The sequence below is a fragment of the Bison bison genome, unplaced genomic scaffold (assembly GCF_000754665.1).
Source record: "Bison bison bison isolate TAMUID 2011002044 unplaced genomic scaffold, Bison_UMD1.0 scf7180017864051, whole genome shotgun sequence".
Classification (NCBI taxonomy): Eukaryota; Metazoa; Chordata; class Mammalia; order Artiodactyla; family Bovidae; genus Bison; species Bison bison.
Genome location: NW_011494623.1, coordinates 96,415 through 108,986, shown reverse-complemented (window position 1 = coordinate 108,986; position 12,572 = coordinate 96,415).

Sequence of the window (12,572 nt, the reverse complement as noted above, 5' to 3'; positions counted from 1 at the left end):
GTTGCCATTTCCTTCTCCAATGCATGAAAGTGAAAAGTGAAAGTGAAGTCGCTCAGTCGTGTCCGACCCTCAGCGACCCCATGGACTGCAGCCTTCCAGGCTCCTCCGTCCATGGGATTTTCCAGGCAAGAGTACTGGAGTGGGATGCCACTGCCTTCTCCAAATGACTATACTATCAAACCCAAATCTACAGATTCAATGCAATCTCTACATACAGCCACTATGGAAGATGGTATGGAGATTCCTTTAAAAACTAGGAATAAAACCACCATATTCCCCAGCAATCTCCCTCCTAGGCATATACCAAAATTGAAAAGGACACATGTATCCCATTGCTTATTGCAGCACTATTTACAATAGCTAGAACATTGGAAGCAACCTAGATGTCCATTGGCAGACGAATGGATAAAGAAGCTCTGGTACACACACATAATGGAATATTACTCAGCCATAAAAAGGAATACATTTCAATCAGTTCTAATGAGGTGGATGAAACTAGAGCCTATTACACAAAGTAAAGTAAGTCAGAAACAGAGAGATAAATGTTGCATACTAACAATGTATATACGGAATCCAGAAAGATGGTACTGAAGAATTTATTTGCAGGGCAGCAATGGAGAAACAGACATAGAGAATGGACTTATGGACATGGGGTGAGGGGAGGAAAGGGTGAGATTATGGAGAGAGTAACATGGAAACATATTACCATATGTAAAATAGATAGGTAACAGTAATTTGCTGTATGGCTCAGGAAACTCAGGTGCTCTGTATCAACCTAGAGGGGCGTGATGGAAGGGAGATGGAAGGGACATTCCAAAGGGAGGGGATATATGTATACCTAAGTCTGATTCATGTTCAGGTTTTACAGAAAACAAAATTCTGTAAAGCAATTATCCTTCATTAAAAAAAAAAATTTTTTTAAGAGCATTAGGAAACAATAAATGAAAAAAAAAGAATCCACCAGCAATGCGGGAGACCTGGGTTCAATCCTTGGGTTGGGAAGATCCCCTGGAGAAGGGAAAGGCTATCCACTCCAGTATTCTGGCCTGGAGAAATTCATGGACTGGATAGTGTGTGGGGTTGCCAAGAATTGGACACAACTGAGCGACTTTCACTTTCTACATTATGGAAACAGTAAATCAAAGCCAGAACCTCCTGACATCTTGTTACCAAGATCACAAACATGTGCCCACCAGCTGCAGCAGCTCACTTTTGAAAAATTGTTAGAAATGCACCTCAGGCCTCACCCCAGATCTACTGAATCTGAAACAACATGTTATTGACAAGATTCTAGGTGATTCATGGACACATCAGAGTACAAGAATCACTACTCTACAGAAAAAAATAGCCCCATTTAAGTTGTTCTCAGATATAACATTAAGTGAAGATAAAAGTATTTTAATCATATGTATGTATTGCATTCTCAATGTTTAAAAAATTACCCTAAATAAACATGTGATATAAAAAAAATATTGAGGTAAACTTTAAAAAAGGTCAAGGGCCTTTTTTTTTTTTTTTTTAGCATAGGTACAAACGAGTTAAAAAAATAGTAATGGTAAGTGAGCTTGCTCTTCCTTTCAGGATCAAAAATAACTTCAAAATAATTACAAGTGTGTAAGTTTTAACCTGTTGGCCATCTTGTATAAAAGCTGTCAGTTCAGTTCAGTTCCTCAGTTGTGTCCGCATGGACTGCAGCATGCCAGGCCTCCCTGTCCATCACCAACTCCCAGAGCTTGCTCAAACTCACGTCCATTGAGTCGGTGATGCCATCAAACCATTTCATCCTCTGTCGTCCTCTTCTCCTCCTACCCTCAATCTTTCTTGGCATCAGGGTCTTTTCCAATTAGTCAGTTCTTCCCATCAGGTGGCCAAAGTATTGGAGGTTCAGTTTCAGCATCAGTCTTTCCAATGAATATTCAGGATTGATTTCATTTAGGATTGACTGGTTGGATCTCCTTGCAGTCTAAGGGACTCTCGAGAGTCTTCTCCAACACCACAGTTCAAAAGCATCAATTCTTTGGTGCTCAGCTTTCTTTATAGTCCAACTCTCATATCCATACATGACTACTGGAAAAACCATAGTTTTGACTAGATGGACCTTTGTTGGTAAAATAATATCTCTGCTTTTTAATATGCTTTCTAGGTTTGTCATAGCTTTTCTTCCAAACAGTAAGGTGTATTCTTGCCTTGGGAACCCCATGAACACTATAAAAATGCAAAAGGATATGACGCTAAAAGATTAACTCCCCAGGTCAGTAGATGCCCAATATGCTACTGGAGAAGTGTGGAGAAATAACTCCAGAAAGAATGAAAAGACTGAGCCAAAGCAAAAACAATGCCAAAACAGCTATAATAAAAACTGTAGCTTAATATTTAAAAAGCTACAATAATGAGCTGATACAGATTTATAGATATAATCAGTTTTCAAAATTTTTATAAAGCTGTTCTTATTGGCTCTAGATTTGAATTTTATCCAATGTTCAAATGTAAGCAGTGCAATAATTCTATCAAAATAAATTCTTTGTATATACATGCATGCATGCTCAGTGGCTCAGTCATGTCCAAGTCTTTACAACTTCATGGACTACAGCCTGCCAGGCTAGTCTGTCCGTGAAATTTTCCAAGCAAGAATACTGGAGTGGGCTGCCTTTTTTATTTGGCTGGTGTTTAAATCCTAGATGCTGACTAAAAGGCACAGACTCAAATCACCTGCATTCAGTAAAAACAAGTTCCCACCACTAGCATTTTCCATTTCTGCTCACTGCTCAATTGAACTGCTTATGTATCCTGGCTCTGCTATAAAGAAATTCTGGGCTCAAATCCCAGGATTGATTCCACTGCCACAGGATTGTCAGCTACAGAATTCTTTAAAATGTTCTTTCCTTCTACATTTATTTAACTCAAAGATTTGAAGTCTTAGTTGCCAAAAGTTTTACACTAACAAAAATTTCACAGGAGAACTAAGAGAATCAGAAAGCAGTGACTGAATCAATCATTTTCATACCCAGATGCTGACTGTATCTATAGAATAGAAAATGAATGTATTTGGTAAACTAAAAAGCTATATACAGTGTACTCATAAATACATTTTACAAACATGCATACAAGGCTCAAGTAGAACAAGGCTGAGGAAGTAACTTATGCATATAATCTCCATCAAATATCTAACAGCATCACTGCCATTCTGATTTCATCATCACATTTTATATAAAGAACAGAGGAAAAGGATATTAAAGTAACTATACCTTTGGTTTCATACCAATATTGAAAATATCTGAATGATTATGACTTTGTAAAAATCCCATCAAACCAATTATGCATTGAAAGTGTTTTTATTTTAGTTTATGACTACTTTCAAAACCCACCTCGGCAGCTATTTTTCAATAATCAAAGTCTGAAAGGCCTTGTACATCTCACAGCACTCTAATTTTCTCTTTCTTTCTCTTTCTCAGGTCTATACCCATGTCTCCTATTTGACTATGAGCCCCACCCCATCCCTGGGACTTTCCTAGGTGAACCTCTCTCCATTTCTTGTGCTCACAGAAATACAGTTGCTCTGCTTTGCTTATTGTTCCATTGTATCAATGGATGGCTAAGAATTGTCTTGCTTGCTTCTGAGAGACTAGTTTTAAAGGTGGTGATTAGGAGTGAAATGATAAAGTTGCCCTAGGGCTGAGTGGAATTAAAATAGAAGGCCTTGGATTCCTGTCTGCTAATAATTAGCTGAAAGACTGTGAATCAGGCTCCTAACCTCTCTGAGCTTCATGTTCTCAGTCAAGAGAGGGGTTTGCTCTAGATTCAATTGACCAAAGGAACAACTATGATCCCCAAACCCCACCCCAACCCCCAAGCTCTTTAACTTTCTGAGCACACGCTTAGGGGGCTTCCTCCCCAGCCCTCCCATCCCTCTGTTGTCATGCACACAACTGAGAAAAAGTTCCCATGGGCCCTCTCAGAGAACATGCTTCACAAGATTCAAAATCCAGTTGCAAAGACCTTTCCAACATGATTACTGTTTTAACTATAGGTAAGGTAGAAGCCTACAGACAAATTTTAATGAATTCACACCAAATTGTCATACCTTTAAGTGATGCAGCAATTCAAAATCAGGTTTCTCCTCCAAGATTAATTATGGCTGTCTGACACTATTACCCGTTGAAATGTTTTAAAAGCCCACAATAATACCTAGAATTTCAAAAAGTGTCACACACCAGCAATTCCTATTAGTGAAAACGGGAATATGACAACTGAATATAACCAGAGAGGGAAAGGTGCCCCAGGTAGTTTTATAATACACATGGCAGGATGAAAGCTGCACTGACCTTGGCAGGACTACCCAGGACACCTTTCTATTAGGCTAAGGTTTCTTTTTAAATGATTTGTAACCTGGGAAAGGAAGAGGAATTCTGTTGTCAACAACCAATTATGCTGCTTGGTGTCACCTTTTCTGTTTCCTGACACACATTTGCATTGCAATTGCCAGAGAAAATTTCTCTTTTCCCTTCTAATTGGGTTGAATTGCTCCTGGATCTTTCTTCTGGTCCCCAAAAGCAATAATGAGAGGGTGGAATACTTTAAGCTCAGTAGTAGAATTATTTAAATTGCTTACAAATGGATGGATTCTTATGCCAAGGTAGGTGTTTCCTTCTCCTCCAGCTCCTTCCTTCCTTCCCCCACCCCTCTCTTTTTTTAAATGAGTTTCCTTGGTTATATTCTTTCTTACAGACATCCAGTTGCATTTGTTTGTTTTCACTTTGTCTTTGGGTGTGTAACTCTACATTTGTGGCTTCAAACTGTGCTTAAGTAACAGATCAGTGACACCCCCCTACACTAGGAGGGTCTTGCTGTATATTTTATATGCAGTCTGTTCTCATTTCTTAGGCAACACAAACCTGGGTATGGAGAGGAGAAAGGAAAAAAACTGCCTTGAGGCAAAATCTGTTCTTGTGGAATTCAGAAAGCCTTTGTCAGGACTTTCCACTTCTCTATCTAGGCTTTTCCAACATCCTTTCCTGCCCTCTCTCACTGTGAGCTCTCTTCCCCACTCCACCACAGTTCCCCATCGCTCCAAAATTTCATCAATATCCCCTTGCATGTGGGGAAAATTATGAACAAGTACACATAAAGAGGTTAAGTGTATAATGTACTTGTCTCTTCCAAAGGTATTATCAGTGTTTAAACTATGTAAATCATTAATGGTGAATTTTGTTGTTGTTGTTATTTTTCAGTTGCTACGTCATGCCTGACTCTTTGCGACCCCAAAGACCCAGCATCAGGGTCTTTTCCAATGATGTCTTAGATTCTGCCTTATCTGTACTTTTTAATGATTCTTAGAAGCAGGATGTCTTTCTATTCACTCTAGATATTGCTACATAAGCAGCCCTCTATTCATTTGGTTTGCTCTGCCTAGAACTATTCTAGAGTGGTAAATGGTACCAGAGCCTATATCCCATTTCTTTAATACCTTCTCATAACATCTACATCATTCACAGCATGTATCACAGACATAAACACATGTACCTCCATCTTCTGTTTATTAGCTAGTTCCTTTGGGGCTTCCCTGGTGGCTCAGATGGTAAAGCGTCTGCCTGCAATGCGGGAGACCTGGGTTTGATTCCTGGGTCGGGAAGATCCCCTGGAGAAGGAAATGGCAATCCACTCCAGCACTCTTGCCTGGAAAATCCCATGGATGGAGGAACCTGATAGGCTACAGTCCATGGGGTTGCAAAGAGCCAGACAGGACTGAGCAACTTAACTTTCACTTTCACTATCATTTACCACCTTATGTTAGTTTTGGTTCCTCTGCCAAAACACAGAACAAGGTTATCAAGGAACACTGATACCCATCTATAAGATATCCCTTTGTATCAAAGATACTCCTTTCTTTCAAAGGGGCACAGAATTCTGGTTGATAAATGGTAAAGATCCTATCATCAGTATAATATTGCTCTCTGCTGACTTTGAGATCCTTCACAGATGGCATGAATGCTAAAATGGTTACATTATGGTACATCAAATCCATAGTGTGATATTTTTTATCAATTTAAAAAACCAAAAAATTCTATGCTATGTGGTCTCTAAACCCTATCTAAATAATGTGCTGCATGAATATCTCATTAAAATGTAAGGAAAAAGGAAGGAAAGCAACTGCTCAAAAGGCCAGTGTATTCTGAACCACTAGGGGGAAAAAAAATGGTGACGGAACAAAAAAGATAAACTGAGTCAGAACGGGTATTTTTTTCTACATTTAAAAATTTTTCATGAATAACTATGAATAAAATAATGAGTTAATCAACACTCCTTGCTTTCAGAGAGTCCTGTACCTAGTACCAGAGAGAGAAATAAAGCACGCGCGCACACACACACACATCACATAGACAATACGCAATGGCAAACTGGTAAGTAGTCTGAAGAGAGATTACAAGGGGCCCAAGAGCATATGGATGGAGAAGGAAATGGCAACCCATTCCAGCATTCTTGCCAGGAGATCCCATGGACAGAGGAGCCTGGTGGGCTATAGTCCATGGGGTCGCAAAGAGTCAGACATGACTGAACGATTCTCACTCACTCATTCAAGAGCATATGGAAGGGTATCATGACCCAGTCTACTGGGCCCAGGAAGATGAAAAAGAAATATTTCATTTGTGATCTGAAGGGCGAGTAGTTTAAAGAGGTAAAGAAAGTTCAGAAAGCACTGCCTTGACAGATCTTGAAAAGACTCTGAACAGGAAGAAAATCTGGGCTATTTTAGTAACAGAAAGAAGGTCAGAATGGCAGTATTCAAGAGATCAAAAAAGAGTTTGACATTGCATAAGCTGGGAGAAGTAGGCAACAATCCAACCATAGAGGCCTTTCAGATAAACTATGTTAAGAATTTTGGTAAAAATCAAAAGCAATTGGAAGAAATGGAAGTCTTTAGGCTGTTTGAATACAAAAATGATCACACAGATTACACAATGAAGAATAAATCAGACAATACAGAAAGTTAATATGGGCAAAATTCTTAGTAGATACAACAAACACATTCACAAAATAATTCACTTGATAATTATAGTTTAGAATAGGGCAGTGCTTGTAAAAAGAGATAAATGGAAAGATTGGGGACATATTTCAGAGGTAAAAGATCTATGTTTGATGCTATTTACTGAAACACATTTGCTCAATCAGGATTGTTGGGGACTCAATAATAGACATGTTGAATTTGGGGTGTCTCTGAGAGTTCAGTCCCTGGGTCAGGAAGATCCCCTGAGGTAGGAAGTGGCAGCCCACTCCAGTACTCTTGCCTGGAAAATTCCATGGACAGAGAAGGCTAGCCGGCTATAGTCTATGGGGCCACAAAAAGTCACATATGACTTAGTGACTGAACATACACACACACACTGAGAGCTATGAGGATGTAACAAGTAGGTAATTCACAATGCAGTTTTACAGTTCAAAGGAGAAGACTGATTTAGAGATTAGAAGTGAGGCATTGTTGGCATACAGATGAATTGATGCCCTGGTTAAGAATAAAGAAGAGTTAAAGTTTTTGAGAATGCTGAAAGAAGATAATCCCAAAAAAGGATCTATGCAAAATAATGAGGGTCTGGCTACCTATCAGTGATCAGTGGAGGAGAACATCTTTTAGGAAAAGAAGGATAAAACCTTAAATGAGTAAATACAGAGATACATTTGGTTACGGGATATTTCAAGGGAATGAGAAGGAAATCAATATGGACAGAGACTCAGAATTTTGTATCCTTCATCTCATGACCAATAAAATAGTGTCATCCACAAAGCAGAAGTTTAATAAAGAAAGAAAAAAACAGCAATAAAGAAAAGTCAAAAAGAGTCTAATTTGACAAAGGATTTTTGCATGGGGTTGGAGAAGAAACTCATCATTTAATTCAAGTGTGTTTCTTCTCTATATAATATAAAGGACTCTGGGGGTGATTGAAGGAAGTGGTACAACACATTTATTTCTAGTTAAGAAGATCACTGCTGCTCCTTTAACCATTTGTGAGAATGTCAGGGAATAAATCAAAGAAAAAGGTTAATTTTGAGGAAACATTCATTTTATAGTATAATATACCAATAAAATGATATTTCCTTAGATTCAAAAATAAACACAACTGCCTCATTTCATGTCATTTTTCAATTGCTCATTTACCATAAAATATCAACACTCAATACTTTTAAGTAAAATTAAATTTCCACTTCCCTTCAGTTAAGGTTTTTATTTAAATATTTCACTAGAAATTTTATACTTCTACTCAAGGCTGCTATTAGAGCCAATAGGTGAGACAAAGCTATACCAGGGCAAGAAATCTGATTTACTCTACTTTCCTTCAAAAAAACATTGAAAATAGCAATTTTTTGCAAAAGTAAATATTTTAATTTTTAATATTATACTTTTAAAGAAAAAAAGTACTTTTTAAAAAAGATATAGTTTTTGAATTGAATAAATTTTGCACACTTTAACTGAAATTTAGCATGCTATCCAAGGCCTACTGAAAATAAAAATAAATATTTATGTTGTAGGCCACCACATATGTATGCCAACACAAGTAAAGCTGTATATGGTCAAACATTCTATAATCAACTATGTCATTCTTTCTTCATCCAGAAGACTCTACAGACTCCTGACTTCAGGCAAATTTGCTGCCATTGACCATACTAATAGGATGAAACTGGTAAATAATATACACTGAAACGTCAGTGTTTTTATTCAGAACCACAAGATCACTTGTCTTTATTCCTTCCCATGTATAATATTAGTTCTCTTCTCCCAATATATACCAACATCCTTCTTGTTAATATCTTTCTTTATTGAAATATAGTTGATTTACAATGTTCTGTTAGTTTCAGGTGTACAGCAAAGTGATTCAGATATACACATACATATAATATATATTTTTCAGATTCTTTTCAATTATAGGTTGTTACAACACACTGAACACAGTCCCCTGTGCTATAGAGGGAACTGTAGCTATATTTTACCTTTTCTCCCCATACTACTTGGCACAGTGTGTCTTCATAGTAAGTGATCAATAAATCATCCATTGTGCATCTTGTTGTATGTGTGCCAGGGTCCAAAGTTGGAATTGAAGGTCATTTCATATATACAGTCAGCAAAAACAAGATGTGGAGCTGACTGTGGTTCAGATCATCAGCTCCTTATTGCAAAAGTCAGGCTTAAACTGAAGAAAGTAGGGGAAATCTCTAGGCAATTTAGGCATGACCTAAATCAAATCACTTATGATTATACAGTGGGAGTAAAAAATATATTCAAGGGGTTAGATCTGGTGGACAGAGTTCCTGAAGAACTGTGGATGGGGGATTGTAACACAGGAGTTGGTATAGGAATCAATGATCAAAACCATCCAAAAGAAAAAGAAATGCAAGAAAGCAAAGTGGCTGTCTGAGGAGGCTTTACAAATAGCTGAGGAAAGAAGAGAGGCAAAAGGTAAGGGGAAAAGTAAAGATATACCCAACAAAATGCAGAGTTCCAGAGAATAGAAAGGAGAGATAAGAAGGCCTTCTTAAATGAACAATGCAAGAAATAGAGGAAAACAGTAGAATGGAAAAGACTAGTGATCTCAAGAAAACTAGAGATATCAAAGGAACATTTGCAAAAATGGACAATATAAAGGACAGAAATGGTAAGGACCTAACAGAGAAGAAATTAAGAAGAGGTGGCAAAAATACACAGAAGAACTGTACAAAAAAGGTCTTAATGACCCGGATAATCACAATGCTATGGTCACTCACCTAGAGCCCGACATCCTGGAGTGTGAAGTCAAATAGGCCTTAGGAAGTATTAAGATGTAAAAGTTGGGTTTAGAAAAGGCAGAGGAAACAGAGATCAAATTGCCAACATTCATTGGATCATAGAAAAATCAAGGAAATTCCAGAAAAACACCTATTTCTGTTTCATTGACTATCCAAAAGCCTTTGATTGTGTGGATCACAACAAACTGTGGAAAATTCTTAAGAGATGGAAATTACAGACCACCTTAACAGTCTCCTGAGAAACCTGTATGTGGGTCATGAAACAAAAGTTAGAACCTTACATAGAACAACAGACTAGTTCAAAATGGGGAAAGGAGTATGACAAGGCTATATATTGTCACCATGCTTATTTAACTTATATGCAGAGTACGTCCTGCAAAATGCCAGGCTGGATGAATCAGAAGCTGGAATCAAGATTGGTGGGAGAAAAATAAGCAACCTCAGTTATGCAGATGGTATCACTCTAATGGCAGAAAATGAGGTGGAACTAAGAGCCTCTTAGTTCCTAAAAGCGGCAGCTGCGACGGACCGCCCAAGGTCAGGGGTGGTGACAGAGAGTGCCAGGCTGCAACAGTGCAGCCAGGAGCGGCGGAGAGGAGATACCCCACGTCCGAGGTCAGGGGTGGCAGCCGAGACAAGCTACCCTACAACCGAGGTTGGGGCAGAGGCCGAGAGAACAACCCCACGTCCAAGAAGTGATGGCTGCGTGGGCGCAGAAGGGCTGAGAGAAGATACCTACTCTACGTTCTACTCTACGTTCAAGATCAGGAGGGGTGGCCATAAGGAGATACCCCTCGTCCAAGGTAAGCAGCAGTGGCTGTGCTTTGCTGGAGCAGCTGTGAAGAGATAACCCACATCCAAGGTAAGAGAAACCCAAGTAAGACGGTAGGTGTTGGAAGAGGGCATCAGAGGGCAGACACACTGAAACCACAATCACAGAAAATGGGCCAATCTGATCACACGGACCACAGCCTTCTCTAACTCAATGAAACTAAGCCATGCCCGTGGGGCCACCCAAGATGGACAGGTCATGGTGGAAAGGTCTGACAGAATGTGGTCCACTGGAGAAGGGAATGGCAATACTTCAGTATTCTTGCCTTGAGAACCCCAGGAACAGTATGAAAAGGCAAAATGATAGGATACTGAAAGAGGAACTCCCCAGGTCAGTAGGTGCCCAATATGCTACTGGAGATCAGTGGAGAAATAACTCCAGAAAGAATGAAGGGATGGAGCCAAAGCAAAAACAATACCCAGTTATGGATGTGACTGGTGATAGAAGCAAGGTCCAATGCTGTAAAGAGCAATATTGCATAGGAACCTGGAATGTCAGGACCATGATCAAGACAAATTGGAAGTGGTCAAACAGGAGATGGCAAGAGTGAACATTGACATTCTAGGAATCAGTGAACTAAAATGGACTGGAATGGATGAATTTAACTCAGATGACCATTATATCTACTACTGTGGGCAGGAATTCCTTAGAAGAAATGGAGTAGCCATTATTGTCAAGAGAGTCCAAAATGCAGTACTTGGATGCAATCTCAAAAACGACAGAATGATCTCTGTTCATTTCCAAACATACCATTCAATATCACAGTAATCCAAGCCTATGCCCCAACCAGTAATGCTGAAGAAGCTGAAGATAAACAGTTCTATGAAGACCTACAAGACCCTTTAGATTTAACACCCAAAAAGGATGTCCTTTTCATTATAGGGGACTGGAATGCAAAAGTAGGAAGTCAAGAAACATCTGGAGTAACAGGCAAATTTGGCCTTGGAATATGGAATGAAGCAGGGCAAAGGCCAATAGAGTATTGCAAAAAGAAGGCACTTGTCATAACAAGCACCTTCTTCCAATAAGACAAGAGAAGACTATACACATGGACATCACCAGAAGGTCAACACCAAAATCAGATTGATTACATTCTTTGCAGCCAAAGATGGAGAAGCTCTACACAGTCAGCAAAAACAAGACTGGGAGCTGACTGTTGCTCAGATCATGAACTCCTTATTGCCAAATTCAGACTTAAATTGAAGAAAGTAGGGAAAACCACTATATGATTCAGGTATGACCTAAATCAAATCCCTTATGATTATACAGTGTAAGTGAGAAATAGATTTAAGGGACTAGATATGATAGACAGAGTGCCTGATGAACTATGGACTGAGGTTCATGACATTGTACAGATGACAGGAATCAAGACCATCCCAAGAAAAAGAAATGCAAAAAAGCAAAATGGCTGTCTCATGAGGCCTTAAAGTAGCTGTGAAAAGAAGAGAAGCGAAAAGCAAAGGAGAAAAGGAAAGACATAAGCATCTGAATGCAGAGTTCCAAAGAATAGCAAGAAGAGATAAGAAAGCCTTCTTCAGTGATCAATGACAAGAAATAGAGGAAAACAACAGAATGGGAAAGACTAGAGTTCTCTTAAAGAAAATTAGAGATATCAAGGGCACATTTCATGCAAAGATGGGCTCGATAAAGGACAGAAATGGTATGGACCTAACAGAAGCAGAAGATATTAAGAAGAGATGGCAAAAATACACAGCACTGTACAAAAAATATCTTCATGACCCAGATAATCACAATGGTGTGATCACTGACCTAGAGCCAGACATCCTGGAATGTGAAGTCAAGTGGGCTTTAGAAAGCATCACTACAAACAAAGCTAGTGGAGGTGATAGAATTCCAGTTGAGCTATTTCAAAACCTGAAAGATGATGTTGTGAAAGTGCTGCACTCAATATGCCAGCCAATTTGGAAAACTCAGCAGTGGCCACAGGACTGGAAAAGGTCAGTTTTCA